This window comes from Halichoerus grypus, chromosome 13 (assembly GCF_964656455.1).
Source record: "Halichoerus grypus chromosome 13, mHalGry1.hap1.1, whole genome shotgun sequence".
Lineage (NCBI taxonomy): Eukaryota > Metazoa > Chordata > Mammalia > Carnivora > Phocidae > Halichoerus > Halichoerus grypus.
In genome coordinates, this window is record NC_135724.1 from 51,999,164 (window position 1) to 52,011,774 (window position 12,611).

The 12,611-nt window shown below is 42.4% G+C and overlaps 1 long non-coding RNA gene across 1 annotated transcript; it reads right to left on the reverse strand.

The window, feature by feature from the left end:
• Positions 1-4,230: 4,230 nt before the first annotated feature.
• On the reverse strand, positions 4,231-10,949 carry LOC118554614 (uncharacterized). Its single transcript, XR_013443164.1, has 3 exons — positions 10,818-10,949; positions 8,251-8,398; positions 4,231-4,578 (listed from the first exon to the last, which is right to left on the reverse strand). It is a non-coding gene; the product is annotated as an uncharacterized LOC118554614 (long non-coding RNA).
• Between the last annotated feature and the right edge of the window lie 1,662 nt (positions 10,950-12,611).

A 12,611-nucleotide genomic window follows, 5' to 3' on the forward strand; every position in this document is an offset into this window, starting at 1 on the left:
TAAATGTTTTCCTGTCTCGTTTCATTAGGAAAAGCCATATAATTGCAGGCAGATCAATGAATAGCAGTGATACTTCTTTTAAACTTAGCATCATAAATCACCTTGGCTTTAAACTTAGCATCATAAATCACCATTGCCATACACATGTTAGGGACTGGTCTATTGGATTTAGTGATTTACTCTTTGCAAAAATCTAAAAAATTGATGAAGGTGGGAAAGCATAAAGCAGAGAGGTGTCTAGGTATGGATATTTGTGTTCTGGTTGTGGTGTTTGTGTGCAAATGTGTGTTAAAAGATAAAGTTGGCTTATTCAGTCTTGGATCACATATTTTAGGAGAACTGGGTTGAACTATTTGGAGGGGACTGAAATAGTAATTACAGAAGTCATGGGAAACTTTTATTTTATTTAATATTTTTTTAAAGATTTTATTTATTTATTTGACAGAGAGAGAGAGCGAGAGCAGGAATACAAGCAGGGGGAGTGGGAGAGGGAGAAGCAGGCTTCCCCCGGAGCAGGGAGTCCGATGCGGGGCTCGATCCCAGGAGCCTGGGATCATGACCTGAGCCGAAGGCAGACGCTCAATGACTGAGCCACCCAAGCACCCAGTCATGGGAAATTTTTAATTCACATTTCTCAAGGGGGAGCGGTAAGCAATGCATCTGTTTAAGAAAAAAAAGTGGGAGCTGAATTTATAGAAGCCCCGTAAAGGAGAACAAAGAAAAAGGAATACTAAAGTAGGAAATATACAATTTAATTAAAGCTTAAAAAGGTGGTAACTATTAAATAAATTCCTAATTAAGTAAAAGGGAAGATTGAAGAAGGAAAATTTTCTAAATATCTAGAAACTGGAATTACGGAATTTGGATACATGATAAAACATTTATTTTACTTTCATAATTGTATGAAGATAAATTTATGTTTATAACAATATAGAGCATAGAAAGTTCTAGGAGTTCAACTAAACCAATCTAAAAACACTTACAGGGGTGCCTGGGTGGCTCAGTCAGTAAAGCGTCTGCCTTCGCCATCTCAGGGTCCTGGGATCGAGCCCCGCATCGGGATCCCTGCCTGCCACTCCCCCTGCTTGTGCTCTCTGGCTCTATTTCTCTGTCAAATAAATAAAATCTTAAAAAAAAAATAAAAACACTTATAATGGGATATGTATTTGTGAACTAAACATATCTTTTGGTATTTGATAGACATGTGATTTTACATGGCTATCCCGTTAATTTTCATTCATTGATTAGTCCTTACATACCTCCAGCTGGGTCAGTGGGTTTGTTTACATTCCATATATGATGCAGAAACTACTAACTAACCAGTAACTAACTGAGCAAGTTGTGTGACTTGCCCAAAGATATTCAGTTAATCACAGTGGAGCTACTTGTGAACAGAGAATAACCCCTGACTCATCGTGTAGCCTTTCCTGGTTGTGAAAATTTTCTTCTTCCTGTTTACATTTTCAGTTTAACCAATGCATACTGTGTACCTGGAAGGATTCTAAACATGGCACAAGGCAGAGAGAAATAAGGCACAGTCTCCTGGCTTTTTCCACCAAGATTCATACAGCGGGGGTTTCTGTGAACGTAAGAAAGGAATTTGGCCACTGGGCAGCCACCAAATGACAAATGCCTACTGCCAGTCCAAAACTTTAAGCAGAAGTTAGTTATAAAGGGAAGACAAACATTTTGCTTCTCAAAACTTGCTCTTTATTAGAAGTTGGTGCTAAATAGATGTTATTTCTAGCTACGCATTAAGCCAAATAAGGTCTCTATCTCAACCATGTTGTTTAGTATTTTGTGTTTGGACATTTTTGCAACCTGAAAAGAAACTGACTTTTTAAATACCATAATAAAAATCATTCAAATATATGTCAAATCACATTTTTACCTAAAATCTTTCTTCTAAGTATTCAATTGGGCATAACCTCTAAACTTCTGTGGCTCCTCTAAGACTATATAACCAATCGCATAATAATAAAAACATTGTCCTAATTAGTGCTTTCCATGTATATCACCTCCATCCCCACAACAACTCTAAGAGGTAGGCACTATACATTATCTCCATGTTACAGGGCGCCTGGGTGGCTCAGTCAGTTAAGCGGCTGCCTTCGGCTCAGGTCATGATCCCAGGGTTCTGGGATCGAGCCCCGCATCGGGCTCCCTGCTCCGCGGGAAGCCTGCTTCTCCCTCTCCCACTCCCCCTGCTTGTGTTCCTGCTCTCGCTGTCTCTGTCTCTGTCAAATAAATTAAAAAAAAAAAAAATCTTATCTCCATGTTACAGATAAAGTACCGATGCCCAAAATATCAAGTAACTTGCTTAAGGTCACACAACTACTAAGTGGCAATTGGTCTCAGAATGGCAGTCCCCAAAGCCACCATGATATATAAGCCCAATTAGCACATGTGAGAAATGGACCATCAGAGATGTTCAACTTTACATAAGGCTTTTGCGAAATTAATTTTTCCCATACATTATGTACCCCTCCAATCCACTAAAATTTTGTAAACCGGGGAAACATTGTCAACTCAATCATTAGGAGTATAGAAATAGGGAATTTTAATGTCTGCACAAATCAATTAAATGAAGAATCATGAAAAAGCACAAGAGAGAGAAAACAAATCTTTTTATTTTTTTTTTTAAAGATTTTATTTATTTATCTGACAGATAGAGAGACAGTGAGAGAGGGAACACAAGCAGGAGGAGTGGGAGAGGGAGAAGCAGGCTTCCTGCTGAGCAGGGAGCCCGATGCGGGGCTCGATCCCATGACCCTGGGATCATGACCGGAGCCGAAGGCAGACGCTTAACGACTGAGCCACCCAGGCGCCCCGAAAACAAATCTTTTTAAAACTTCTTCAAGCTCAAGAGGAGAATTACTAATTCAGCCAATGCCCTTCACCTTTCAATCCTAAAGGTGATTGATTTTATTTCTTGGGAGATGGTCATCGTGTCTGTTTTTAACACCTCACAGCACCATAAAGAAACAAACTGACATGACAAAAATGAAAGAACCCACCAAGTCTGAATTTAAAATAAGACAAGAAAGCATAAGGCTTTTCAGAGGTAAACATTAAATAGATGGACATGAGCATCTATCTTTGCATCATGTAAATCAGAGACTCTAGAGAGTCTAATCAAGTCAAATCATGCTCATCACACCTTACAGCAGCCATTCGGAAGCATCTCATATTATGTCCTTCTTGCTCCTAATTTCACCTGACATTCATTGTCCAGAGTTTACTTCCAGGAAGCCTATTTCTGCACATATTTCCATGTAGTCTCCTTTATCACTTGTCCTTTTTTCCACCCGCTCTTAATCTTGAGCCTCATTTCTTTTCAGGCCTTTGCAACTCAGTTCTTGCTTCACTGCATTTCAGTAATTCATGTTGTACAGTATTTGTTTTTCCTGGAGATTCTTGTCTGAATCATATGGCAAGATGCTCTCAGATATCTGGTAAAGTGAGGCGATCGCTCTGAGGAGATCATTTGGGTGCAGTTCTCTCCACCGTTTACCAGCAATCATTTGTCTCTACAGAGGTGGCATGACTAGAATCCTGAAAGACCCGGCACCCCTGAAACATGGTCTCTAGCATGTACCCCAGATTTTCCATTGGGGGCCTTTGTGAAAATAAAATATGTTTTTCAAAAGGGATTAGAATTTCCAATGGGAGTCCCATCCCTCAGCTTAGAGGACACTGAGGGAACGGAACTCAGGACAGGGATGTCATGAGGGGACTGGTTCTTGGGGTCAGTAGACTGTGGTGGGAGACAGGCCTGATGTGAGCATCACAGCCCAATGGGCTGGAGGTTTGATCAGCCAAGAACCAGCATTAGGTGAGTGGGCTCCAGGTGCACCGTGCAAAAGGCAGGTGTGGGATACCAAATGGAAGAAGGTAATTCCCCTGAGTGGGAGACTGCTCCAGGCTCACTCTGATTAATTACATTACACCAGGAGTGCTCACTACTGAAGAAATGGATCTTAACAGTCTCCCCCTGCCTTCCCAGCAAAACCCAGAAAAACACTAAAACTTGCTTCGCAGAAAGAAGTTTTCTTGCCCAAAGTAAATGGAGAAATTTGTGAGGCATCCTGTTGCTTTAGTTATTCCAATACTTGGAGTGAAAATATGCTCCTATATATTTATTTGCCTAAAACTTAACTCTAGTTGTCACAACAAACCAAAATGAAGAAGGAAGTAGGACTTGCAAGCATATTTTATAGATAGCTGCCATCTGTCTCCATGAAACCGTGAAAGCCTCCTCAAGAACAACTCTTGCCCTGATTCTTATCTCTTATTTATTGAATCCCCTCCCACTTTTTCTCGGTCCTTTCCAAGGCAAAGGGTTCACTCTCTCCAGTGATACAGTAATTGTACTAGGCTCCTGGGGGAGGGTCATGGGAAGCTGGGTTTTTCCATGGCAGTGTAATAGAGGAAATCCTTAGATTTTTGGGGCAACTGACATTTCCACACTCCCTCCTCGTCAAGGATGTTGTTCTTTCCATACTCCATAGTACGTCACGAATTCATCTAACAAAGGGCTTCGCACCTGGGCTTTGGAAGACCAGTACCTCAGTGCAGCTGGAGAGAGAAAGTCACAGGGGAGAGGTGTTGAGAGATCTGGGTTCCACTCTTCCCACACTTATCTGTCACATGACCTTGAGCAAAGTGCTTCACCTCCCTAAGTGTTAGTTTGTCCATCTGTAAAATGGGGACAAATAACCTGACCTGTTCAGTCGTTAAGCATCTGCCTTCGGCTCAGGTCATGATCCCAGGGTCCTGGGATCAAGCTCCACATTGGGCTCCCTGCTCTGCGGGAAGCCTGCTTCTCCCTCTCCCACTCCCCCTGCTTGTGTTCCCTTTCTCACTGTGTCTCTCTCTGTCAAATAAATAAATAAAATCTTAAAAAAAAAAAATAATAACCTGACCCTGAACTACCTCACCAGGTTGTATGTATTACTTTATGTACACCCAAAGTGCCGTCTCAACTAGGAAGCACTTTAAAAACATATTTCATACAAAAACAAAATAGTTCCAGTAAAATTTTTAGGTGATGTAAGTAAGAAAATGTCACAAAAATGAATTCTTGATTCTATACATTAAAATGATTTCTGTACTATGAATGGGTAGAAGCACTTCCATAATATGTTCTATTTGCCCTTTGAAAAGTTACCCTCAGGAAAACAAGGTAGGAACTAAGGGAGGGAAATGGGAAGGGAAGCCCCTTGTTATACACCTAATATGTGCCAGGTGCTTTCCTGGGCACTTTTTAAAGAAATGAACTCATTTAATCCCCACAAAATCTCCATATGGGAGACAGTGCAATGTCCTTACCCCTGCTTTCCAGTGGTGTAGGTGGGGAATGTAACTTTTACACAGTCGGAAAGGGATGGATTTGAGGCATGTTCTTCCACTGCCCTACAAGAATCCAACTCAACTCTGTTGCTCAACAGTATTGCTGAGCTACAAGGGAACAGTGATTACAGAGTCACCAGGGGGGAAATGTATACACACAAAGGACTTGATTTTGTCTCAAATGGCCTTTAATGAGTCAAACTTTTAGCACAAGACAAAGAACTTGTGGTGGTGAGTAGCAAGACTCATTTGAATAGATTCAGCTCAATGATGTGAATAAGGTCCCACCGCCATTGCAATATCTAATAAGATAAGGTAGAATCTGATGTTAGAAATCCAATAGTTTGCCTTCAGTTCTAGTCAGGAGGGGTGGGTTCAGCTTTTTGGGCCAGGCTGGTGATTGACTCTATATTTTCTGTGCTAATTTTCTCAGTTGTAATAGCAAGGATTTCTACTTAGGAAAGAAAGGAAGTAATGACCCTATTTAGCCCTCAGGGATAAAGATTTACTAAAAAGGTTTGAAATATATATAACATCGCCAGGGCTTCTATTCTGGCTTCCTTTCTATGACTATCATAGTCCTAGTAGCCTCACCTAGACTCTCTCATGTCCCTACCTCTGAAAAGGGCCTCCATTGTGGAAGAGTAGTCTGTGAATTCCAGAAAATAGCTTAAAAGCTCTGAGGATTATTAATAGTTCTGGTCTAGCTTCTGCTTGCTGAAATGGGTTAACGGTGCAGATGGGTCACCCATGGATGGCCGCGGGTTGGGTTGAACAGGGAGAAGTTTTACCCAAGACTGTCTGAGCAGAGACCCAATCCTGGTGGAAGGTAGCCAAGATCGAGCAAGGCAATACTGAGCACCCTGGGGAGGAGTCCTGAGAGGGCAAAGGCTTCCTCTGTGAGGAGGCAGGGTGGGAAGTGCCACGCAGGATCTAGGTGGGGCTGCGCCAGTGCCAGAATGTTTAAGGGTGCTTGTTTTCAGGCCAGCTGAGGGTGAGGGAATGGAAGCCAAAAGGTAACCCAGGCAGCTGCAAAACAAGCAAGACAGATTGCACGATGAGGCCAAGGGACGGTGACAGGAAGCCGTAGCAGCAATTCCTATATTCGGCAGGCTTTGTGCTCCCCAAAGATAAACAACCACCACGAAATACCAATCACAGCTTGGTTTGCATCCAATCCTGTAAACATGCATTGAATGTCTACTCTGTGCAAGACACAAGACACGGTGCTAGATGCAGAGAGGAGGAGTTAACTCTGATCAAGTCGCATGCCAAAAGAGGACAGAAGAATGAGACACCAGGAAGGGAAACCAAGAGGAAGTTTTCTGAGTAGGATTCTCTCAACTGCCTGGACTGCTTCTGCCTCAAGGGACCTCTCTTCTCCTGCAACAGTCTGCATTATCCATGAGGCACTTTCTTGAGACCTTATATCTTATACTCAGCTTGTTCATTTATGATGAAATATTTACTGAGAAGCTACTACATGCCAGGAGTTGAGAGATGTGATAAGGCATCAGATGCAGCTTCTGCCCTCAGGAAAATTTCCTCCCTTACCGGGTCCATCTAAGGCATCTAAGGTCATAGACTTTCTTTGCAGCTAAGCTCTTCCATTTTTTTTTTTTTTTAAGCTTTATTTATTTACTTGAGTGAAAGGTGGGAGGGGCAGAGGGAAAGGAGAGAGAATCCTCAAGCAGACTCCCCGCTGAGAGCAGAGCTGGATGTGGGGCTCCATCCCACCTCTGCGAGATCACGACCTGTGCCAAAATCAAGAGTCAGCATCTCAACCAACTGAGCCACCCAGGCGCCCCTGCTTCTAAGCTCTTATCATCACCCTGGACCCCCTGAGCCCTGCATTCTTCAGCTGCCACACTCCCACAAAACCGGGCTCCACATGAGGTGGTCACCCCGTGCCTGCCCCTGCCCAAGCCCAGCGCTGTTCCTTTATGCATCTATTCCAAATCTTTCCCACTCTCCTCCAGCCATAAGTTCACCCTCGCTCTTTATTCCAACCATCACCTTACCTCTCAAATTCCTGAAAACCTGCCCAAGTACGACAAAAAATGCACCAGTCTTCACACTTTCTCTCTCACCTTTCCCTCTGGTCTCCTTTTCTTCCCTCTTGTCCCAGGAAAAACTAGTCTGGCTTCTCCACAGCACCTTTCTCTCTGCTCATAAGCAGATTGATACCATTCGTTCTAAAAAGAAAAGCTTTCCTCCAGCCGGGCATCTCCTAGCCTGCTTCAGTATTAGCTCTTCCTTCTTTTCAAAGACGATTTCTCCACGGAGGAGTTCATTTGTGCCTCTCCTAGCCTGCTGTTGTCCAGCTCCCTCCCCACCTGGCCCTCTGCAGAGGTCACTGCTCCAGAAGAGGTCCCTGATGACCCTCCAACTGTGAGACAATGTTCGCTCACCCAACTGTGAATCTTGGGGCTGTCCCCTTCCACAGTTCCTGGGACGAGCCATATTCCTGTTTCTCCTGTTTTTTGACAGCCCTTTTCCAGACCTTGTCCCCGTTCCTCCTTGTATCCCGGAGACACGGGCAGTAACTAAGGTCAATTCAGGTGCTTGTCTTCTCTTACCCGTCCCTTTCTCTCGGGAGACCTCACACACTCGGCGCTGCTCCTGTCACACCACACCAGAACCTTCTTCATGTATGTGTAGGGACTTGGTGTTTCCCTTCGTTTCAGACCCAAGTTTCCAACTGCTTGCTAGACATCAATTCCAATTCAACACCTCCAAATTCAAATGCATCATCTGCTCCCCGGACTCTTTATCTTCTGTCTCGTATATCTCTGATAAACACGTTACCATCGTCCTGACGCTCAGGCTTGGGGCTTCAGTGGTCTGTGACGCCCCTGATCTCTCCCTCTTCCCCAGCCACACCACTTCATCACTCACCCCAGTCTGTTCTTCAGGAGCATCCTCACTTCTGTGCCCTCTTTCCGATTCCTTCTGCTACCTCTGTGGTTCAGGACGCGGAGGCATGTGGTACAGATGTAAACATGGAGGCCAGCAAAACAGATTCAAATTCTGATTCCACTAGGACCTAGGAATAGAGCCAGAAAAAATCACTCTCTGGGCCTCTACTTCCTCATCTAAAAATCAAGGGGATAACACCTTCCTCTTGGGGCTGTCATGAAGATTAGTGTCAGGCATAATGTGTGTAAAGGGCTAACCACTATGCGTGGGACAATGTAGACATCAAAATATGTTAATTTTCTTCTCTTCCTTTTACTCAGGTTGTTTTGAAATTCACTTTTAATTGTTAACTATTTTCCTAAATTTGTTTTCCTATTTGCGATCTATCCCCCATGCGGGCACCAATTATCTTTCTAAACCTTGGATTTAATATTCGGTCATTTTCCTGCTCAACTACGTCTGGTAATTCCCTATTGCCCGAATATTGCCTGTTCATATTCCACATTATGATAGTCCAGACCTTCCATTATTTGCAGCTATTTATTTCCATTGGCCTATGAGCCCTTCACAGGACAGTAAATATCCACAGGGCTAACAGTGAGCTTTTTATCCAAGTTCCTCCAACCAATGACTGGAACATAGTAAAGAACTAACGCATATGTATCCTGGTTACATTGGCTGCTATATTACCACTTAACTTCACCAAATGTTCATTCATTTCCTTAATGAATTACTCCTTCAGACATACCCACTATGCTTAAGTTTCTTGGGGCCATTGCATTTTAATAATTTCTATATTTTTAGTTGAAAGCCTACTTCATAAATGTTTATCGATCATTTCTAAATTATTCATAATGGTTGATGAGCCCTGAAGGTTCTTATATTATTCTTTCTATATTTATGTGTAACTGAAGAGTTCTAGAATAAAAAATACTTTTAAATTTAATGACTAAAGGAAATGAGAGAATGAATGGATGTACATGTGCCCACTACTATTTGTTCCTTCTATTCATTCCACCTGTTCTGTCCTGTATCTGCCAGTCCAAATAGTACAACTTTCAAGACCCAACTTTCTTCCGTGAAATGATCTTCAGTTCTCTTAATTTTAAATGGGTCTTTTTCTATTCTTTACTTCTAAAGTATCTTGTTTGCTCTTTGTCACTGAGAAGCTAGTTCTCCTACAATGTCCATTCTCTCCTTCTTCCACAGAAAGACTCTCAATTTTTAGCTGGGCTCATGCCATTCAGGAAAGACTCCATTTCCCGACTTGTTTTGACTTGCAGTAACCAGGTGATCAAGTCCTCACCAATGAGATATAAGTAGGATTGTCCTGTGGTAACTTCTGGGAATCTTCCTCAAGAGACAATTAGCATGTAGAAATTGGCCAGCTAGGCAAGAAGTGTTTCTAATAAAAAAATTGGAGCTCAGGTTTGGTGTTTTTTCTAGGTGCCTAAATAACCTAAATAAGCCAGGTGCCTAAATATATACAGGAACATTTTCGTAAGAAAACGGTTTTCCCCAGGATATCTCACTCCAAGTCATTTCAGCAAGCCAACATGAACCTGAATTTGAGGTTTAGAATCTTGAGTTTGTGTCTGCATTAGCCTTGAGGATTTGGAGAGTAGACACAGAGGCAGTGTTAAAATGTGTCAGGTTAGATTACTTAGTGGTTTCTCCAAAGTGGAGGAAAGGTATTGAAAGAATGACAGCAAGAAGAGTTAGGGAGCCAGAAAGTAGCTGGATTTACTGCACATTACGCAACAGCCAATATTATTTTAAACTAAATTCCACAGGAACAGTGTGATATCTAATGTATACAGGCCTATGAAAATACTGTGGCATAAGCCCGGGAAAAATGGATATATTTGCAAATAGTGTTCCCCACTGGACTCTTCTGTAAGTAAAAACAATCAGGCTTTAACTCAAAATCTGTCATAAAGTGTGACACAGTATCTTTTTTATTGAGTGTCAACAGAAAATTAAGAATCAAGGAGTTTTAGTAATTTATTCAATGCCACTTCTTGCCATCATTTTGAAATTGTTAAAATGGGTATAGTGAGTTCAGAAAGCAAACCTGATGTCTGCATGAGAGATGGAGCCACATTCGTGCTCTGGGTGGGATCACCTCTGCAGGAGAACGTTGTATTCTCTTTCAAAGGCAAAATGCTTCGAGGTTTGGCCTCTCTACTTTGAATGTACTTTTTTTTTTTAAGAGACAGAGAGCGGGTGTGGGGGGAGTGAGGAGGGACAGGGGGAGAGGAAGAGAGAGAATCTTAAGCAGGCTCCACGCCCAGGGTGAAGCCCAATCTCAGGCCTTGAGATCATGACCTAAGCCGAAATCAAGAGTGGGACGCTTAACTGACTGAGCCACCCAGGTGGCCCTGTAGGTACTTTTAAAGTTATACTTGTTCACCTACTGGCATTTATGAAATCCTGTATTTGGGATGCTTTTTCTATAATAAAATATTATCATTTGTAAAAAATTTTAAAAAGACAACAGTAAAACAAAAAAAGAAAAAAATTTTAAAAAGACAACAGTAACTGACCTGTATCCTTTGTCTCTTCTTTTTGCCCCAACCTCTATCCTGCTATCTGGAATGAGGATGTGATGGCAGGAGATCTAGTTGCTATCTTGGACCTGAAGACCATGGCCACATCCTCAAGATGATAGAGCAGTGAGCCAGAAGGAGCTGGGTCTCTCAGAATTTCATGGAGCAAACCCTGGACTGGACACTTAGCTGTGGAATTTTACATAAGAGGGAAAATATACCTTTATCCTGTTTTAGTCACCATTATGTTGAATTTTTATTTCTCAGAGGCAAAGTTATTCCTATCAAATACATACTTTTTCAATAACATTTGTTCTCTGATTTATATTTGGTTGTGGATATGCTGCAGGACAGGATGTTTCCTCTCCTTGATCCCCCCCCCCCCCACCTCACTCACAGATTATAGAGATGGTGTCACTATTAGCAAGAGAAAGGTTTTGTTTGTCTTGTGGGCTGCATGTGACAGATGAAGGCAAGTGCGGGCCAGGCCGGTGGCTGTCTTGGCCTGAGGGAGCCCAGGGCCACGCCCAGTGTTAGGGATCCTGCAGAAGGAAGGTGGGTGGGTAAAAAGACCCCAGAGTGCAAAGGAAGAGAAACGTGTGAGAGACTAAAAGTTGAAGGGGCTCATAGCAAGCATCGGAATGGAATGGGATCTGTATGAACTGCCTGGTGATTGGCAAAATTGAGACACATGTCTATGGCCCCCTGACCAGGGTGTTTTTGAGGGGAGTTACTGGTGAATACTGCCTTCTCTAGGGGGATGGATGATACCTCCAAACCCCTCCAGATACTGCCAGCAAACTTATGGGTGACATTCTTATCTCTCTCCATTGAGGCATTTAAGCTTCTCCTGAGCAGAGTCTATATTTTATTCATAATTTTATCTACACTTCTTACCTAGTTCACAGTTTATAGAGATGCTAAATAAAGTTTTGGGGTCAATATTGATGAGCCTGATGATGACTGCTTTAGTTTCGCAATATCAGTACCTCTAAGAACTTTTTCCTGTATCAAAATCTGCAAAAGAATAAGGTACCTCATCCTCTCTGGGTCCCCTCCCCCACAGTGTTTAAAATGCCTCTTGGAATTTGCCTAAGTAAATATATACCTAACACATGTTTTTGTGCAGAAGGAGGCATTAATAGGCTAGGGTGGCTTTAGCCAAGTATTCGTTAGCTTATTTTGTTGATCTTTTTCTATTCCATTTGGAATTTTACTTCCCCCTTTCAGTTACAGGCAAAACAACCAGAAAGTGAGGATGTATCTTCCTAGTGAATGAATCGTTAATATATATTTATTGAATGGATGAGTGAATAAATGATGTCAACACATTTCTATAAATCCTTGCTATAACCAGGTGATCATCACCTGCTTTAGTTACCAAAAGGACAATAATGGTGTGTTTATAAGTCAGTATTAACAGATTGATCTCTGATTATCACACAATCCCTGTAATCATACAGTCAATTGTGGGGTTATTCTTAGAAAGTGTATTGTAAGCTCTAAGGAGCGATTGTGGGAGCAAGTGAAACGTCAGCAGCATTCCTGTTCTCGGGCTGTTAAAAGCAATGGCCTGGTAGGAACAGGATCCCATGATCCTCCTGGGGCAGGGCATAGATAAGGAGCTATAAAGGAAAGTAACCCTCAACCCCTGCCTTGGGCAATTGCTAGCACGAATATCCCATTCCTCCCTTATCCCATAACCACCTCCCTGCGTGCCCAAGCATAGAGGAGGGTACAGGCCTGCTTTCCGGCTTCAAGATAATTGCCATCTCTTTGTATTCTTTCCCT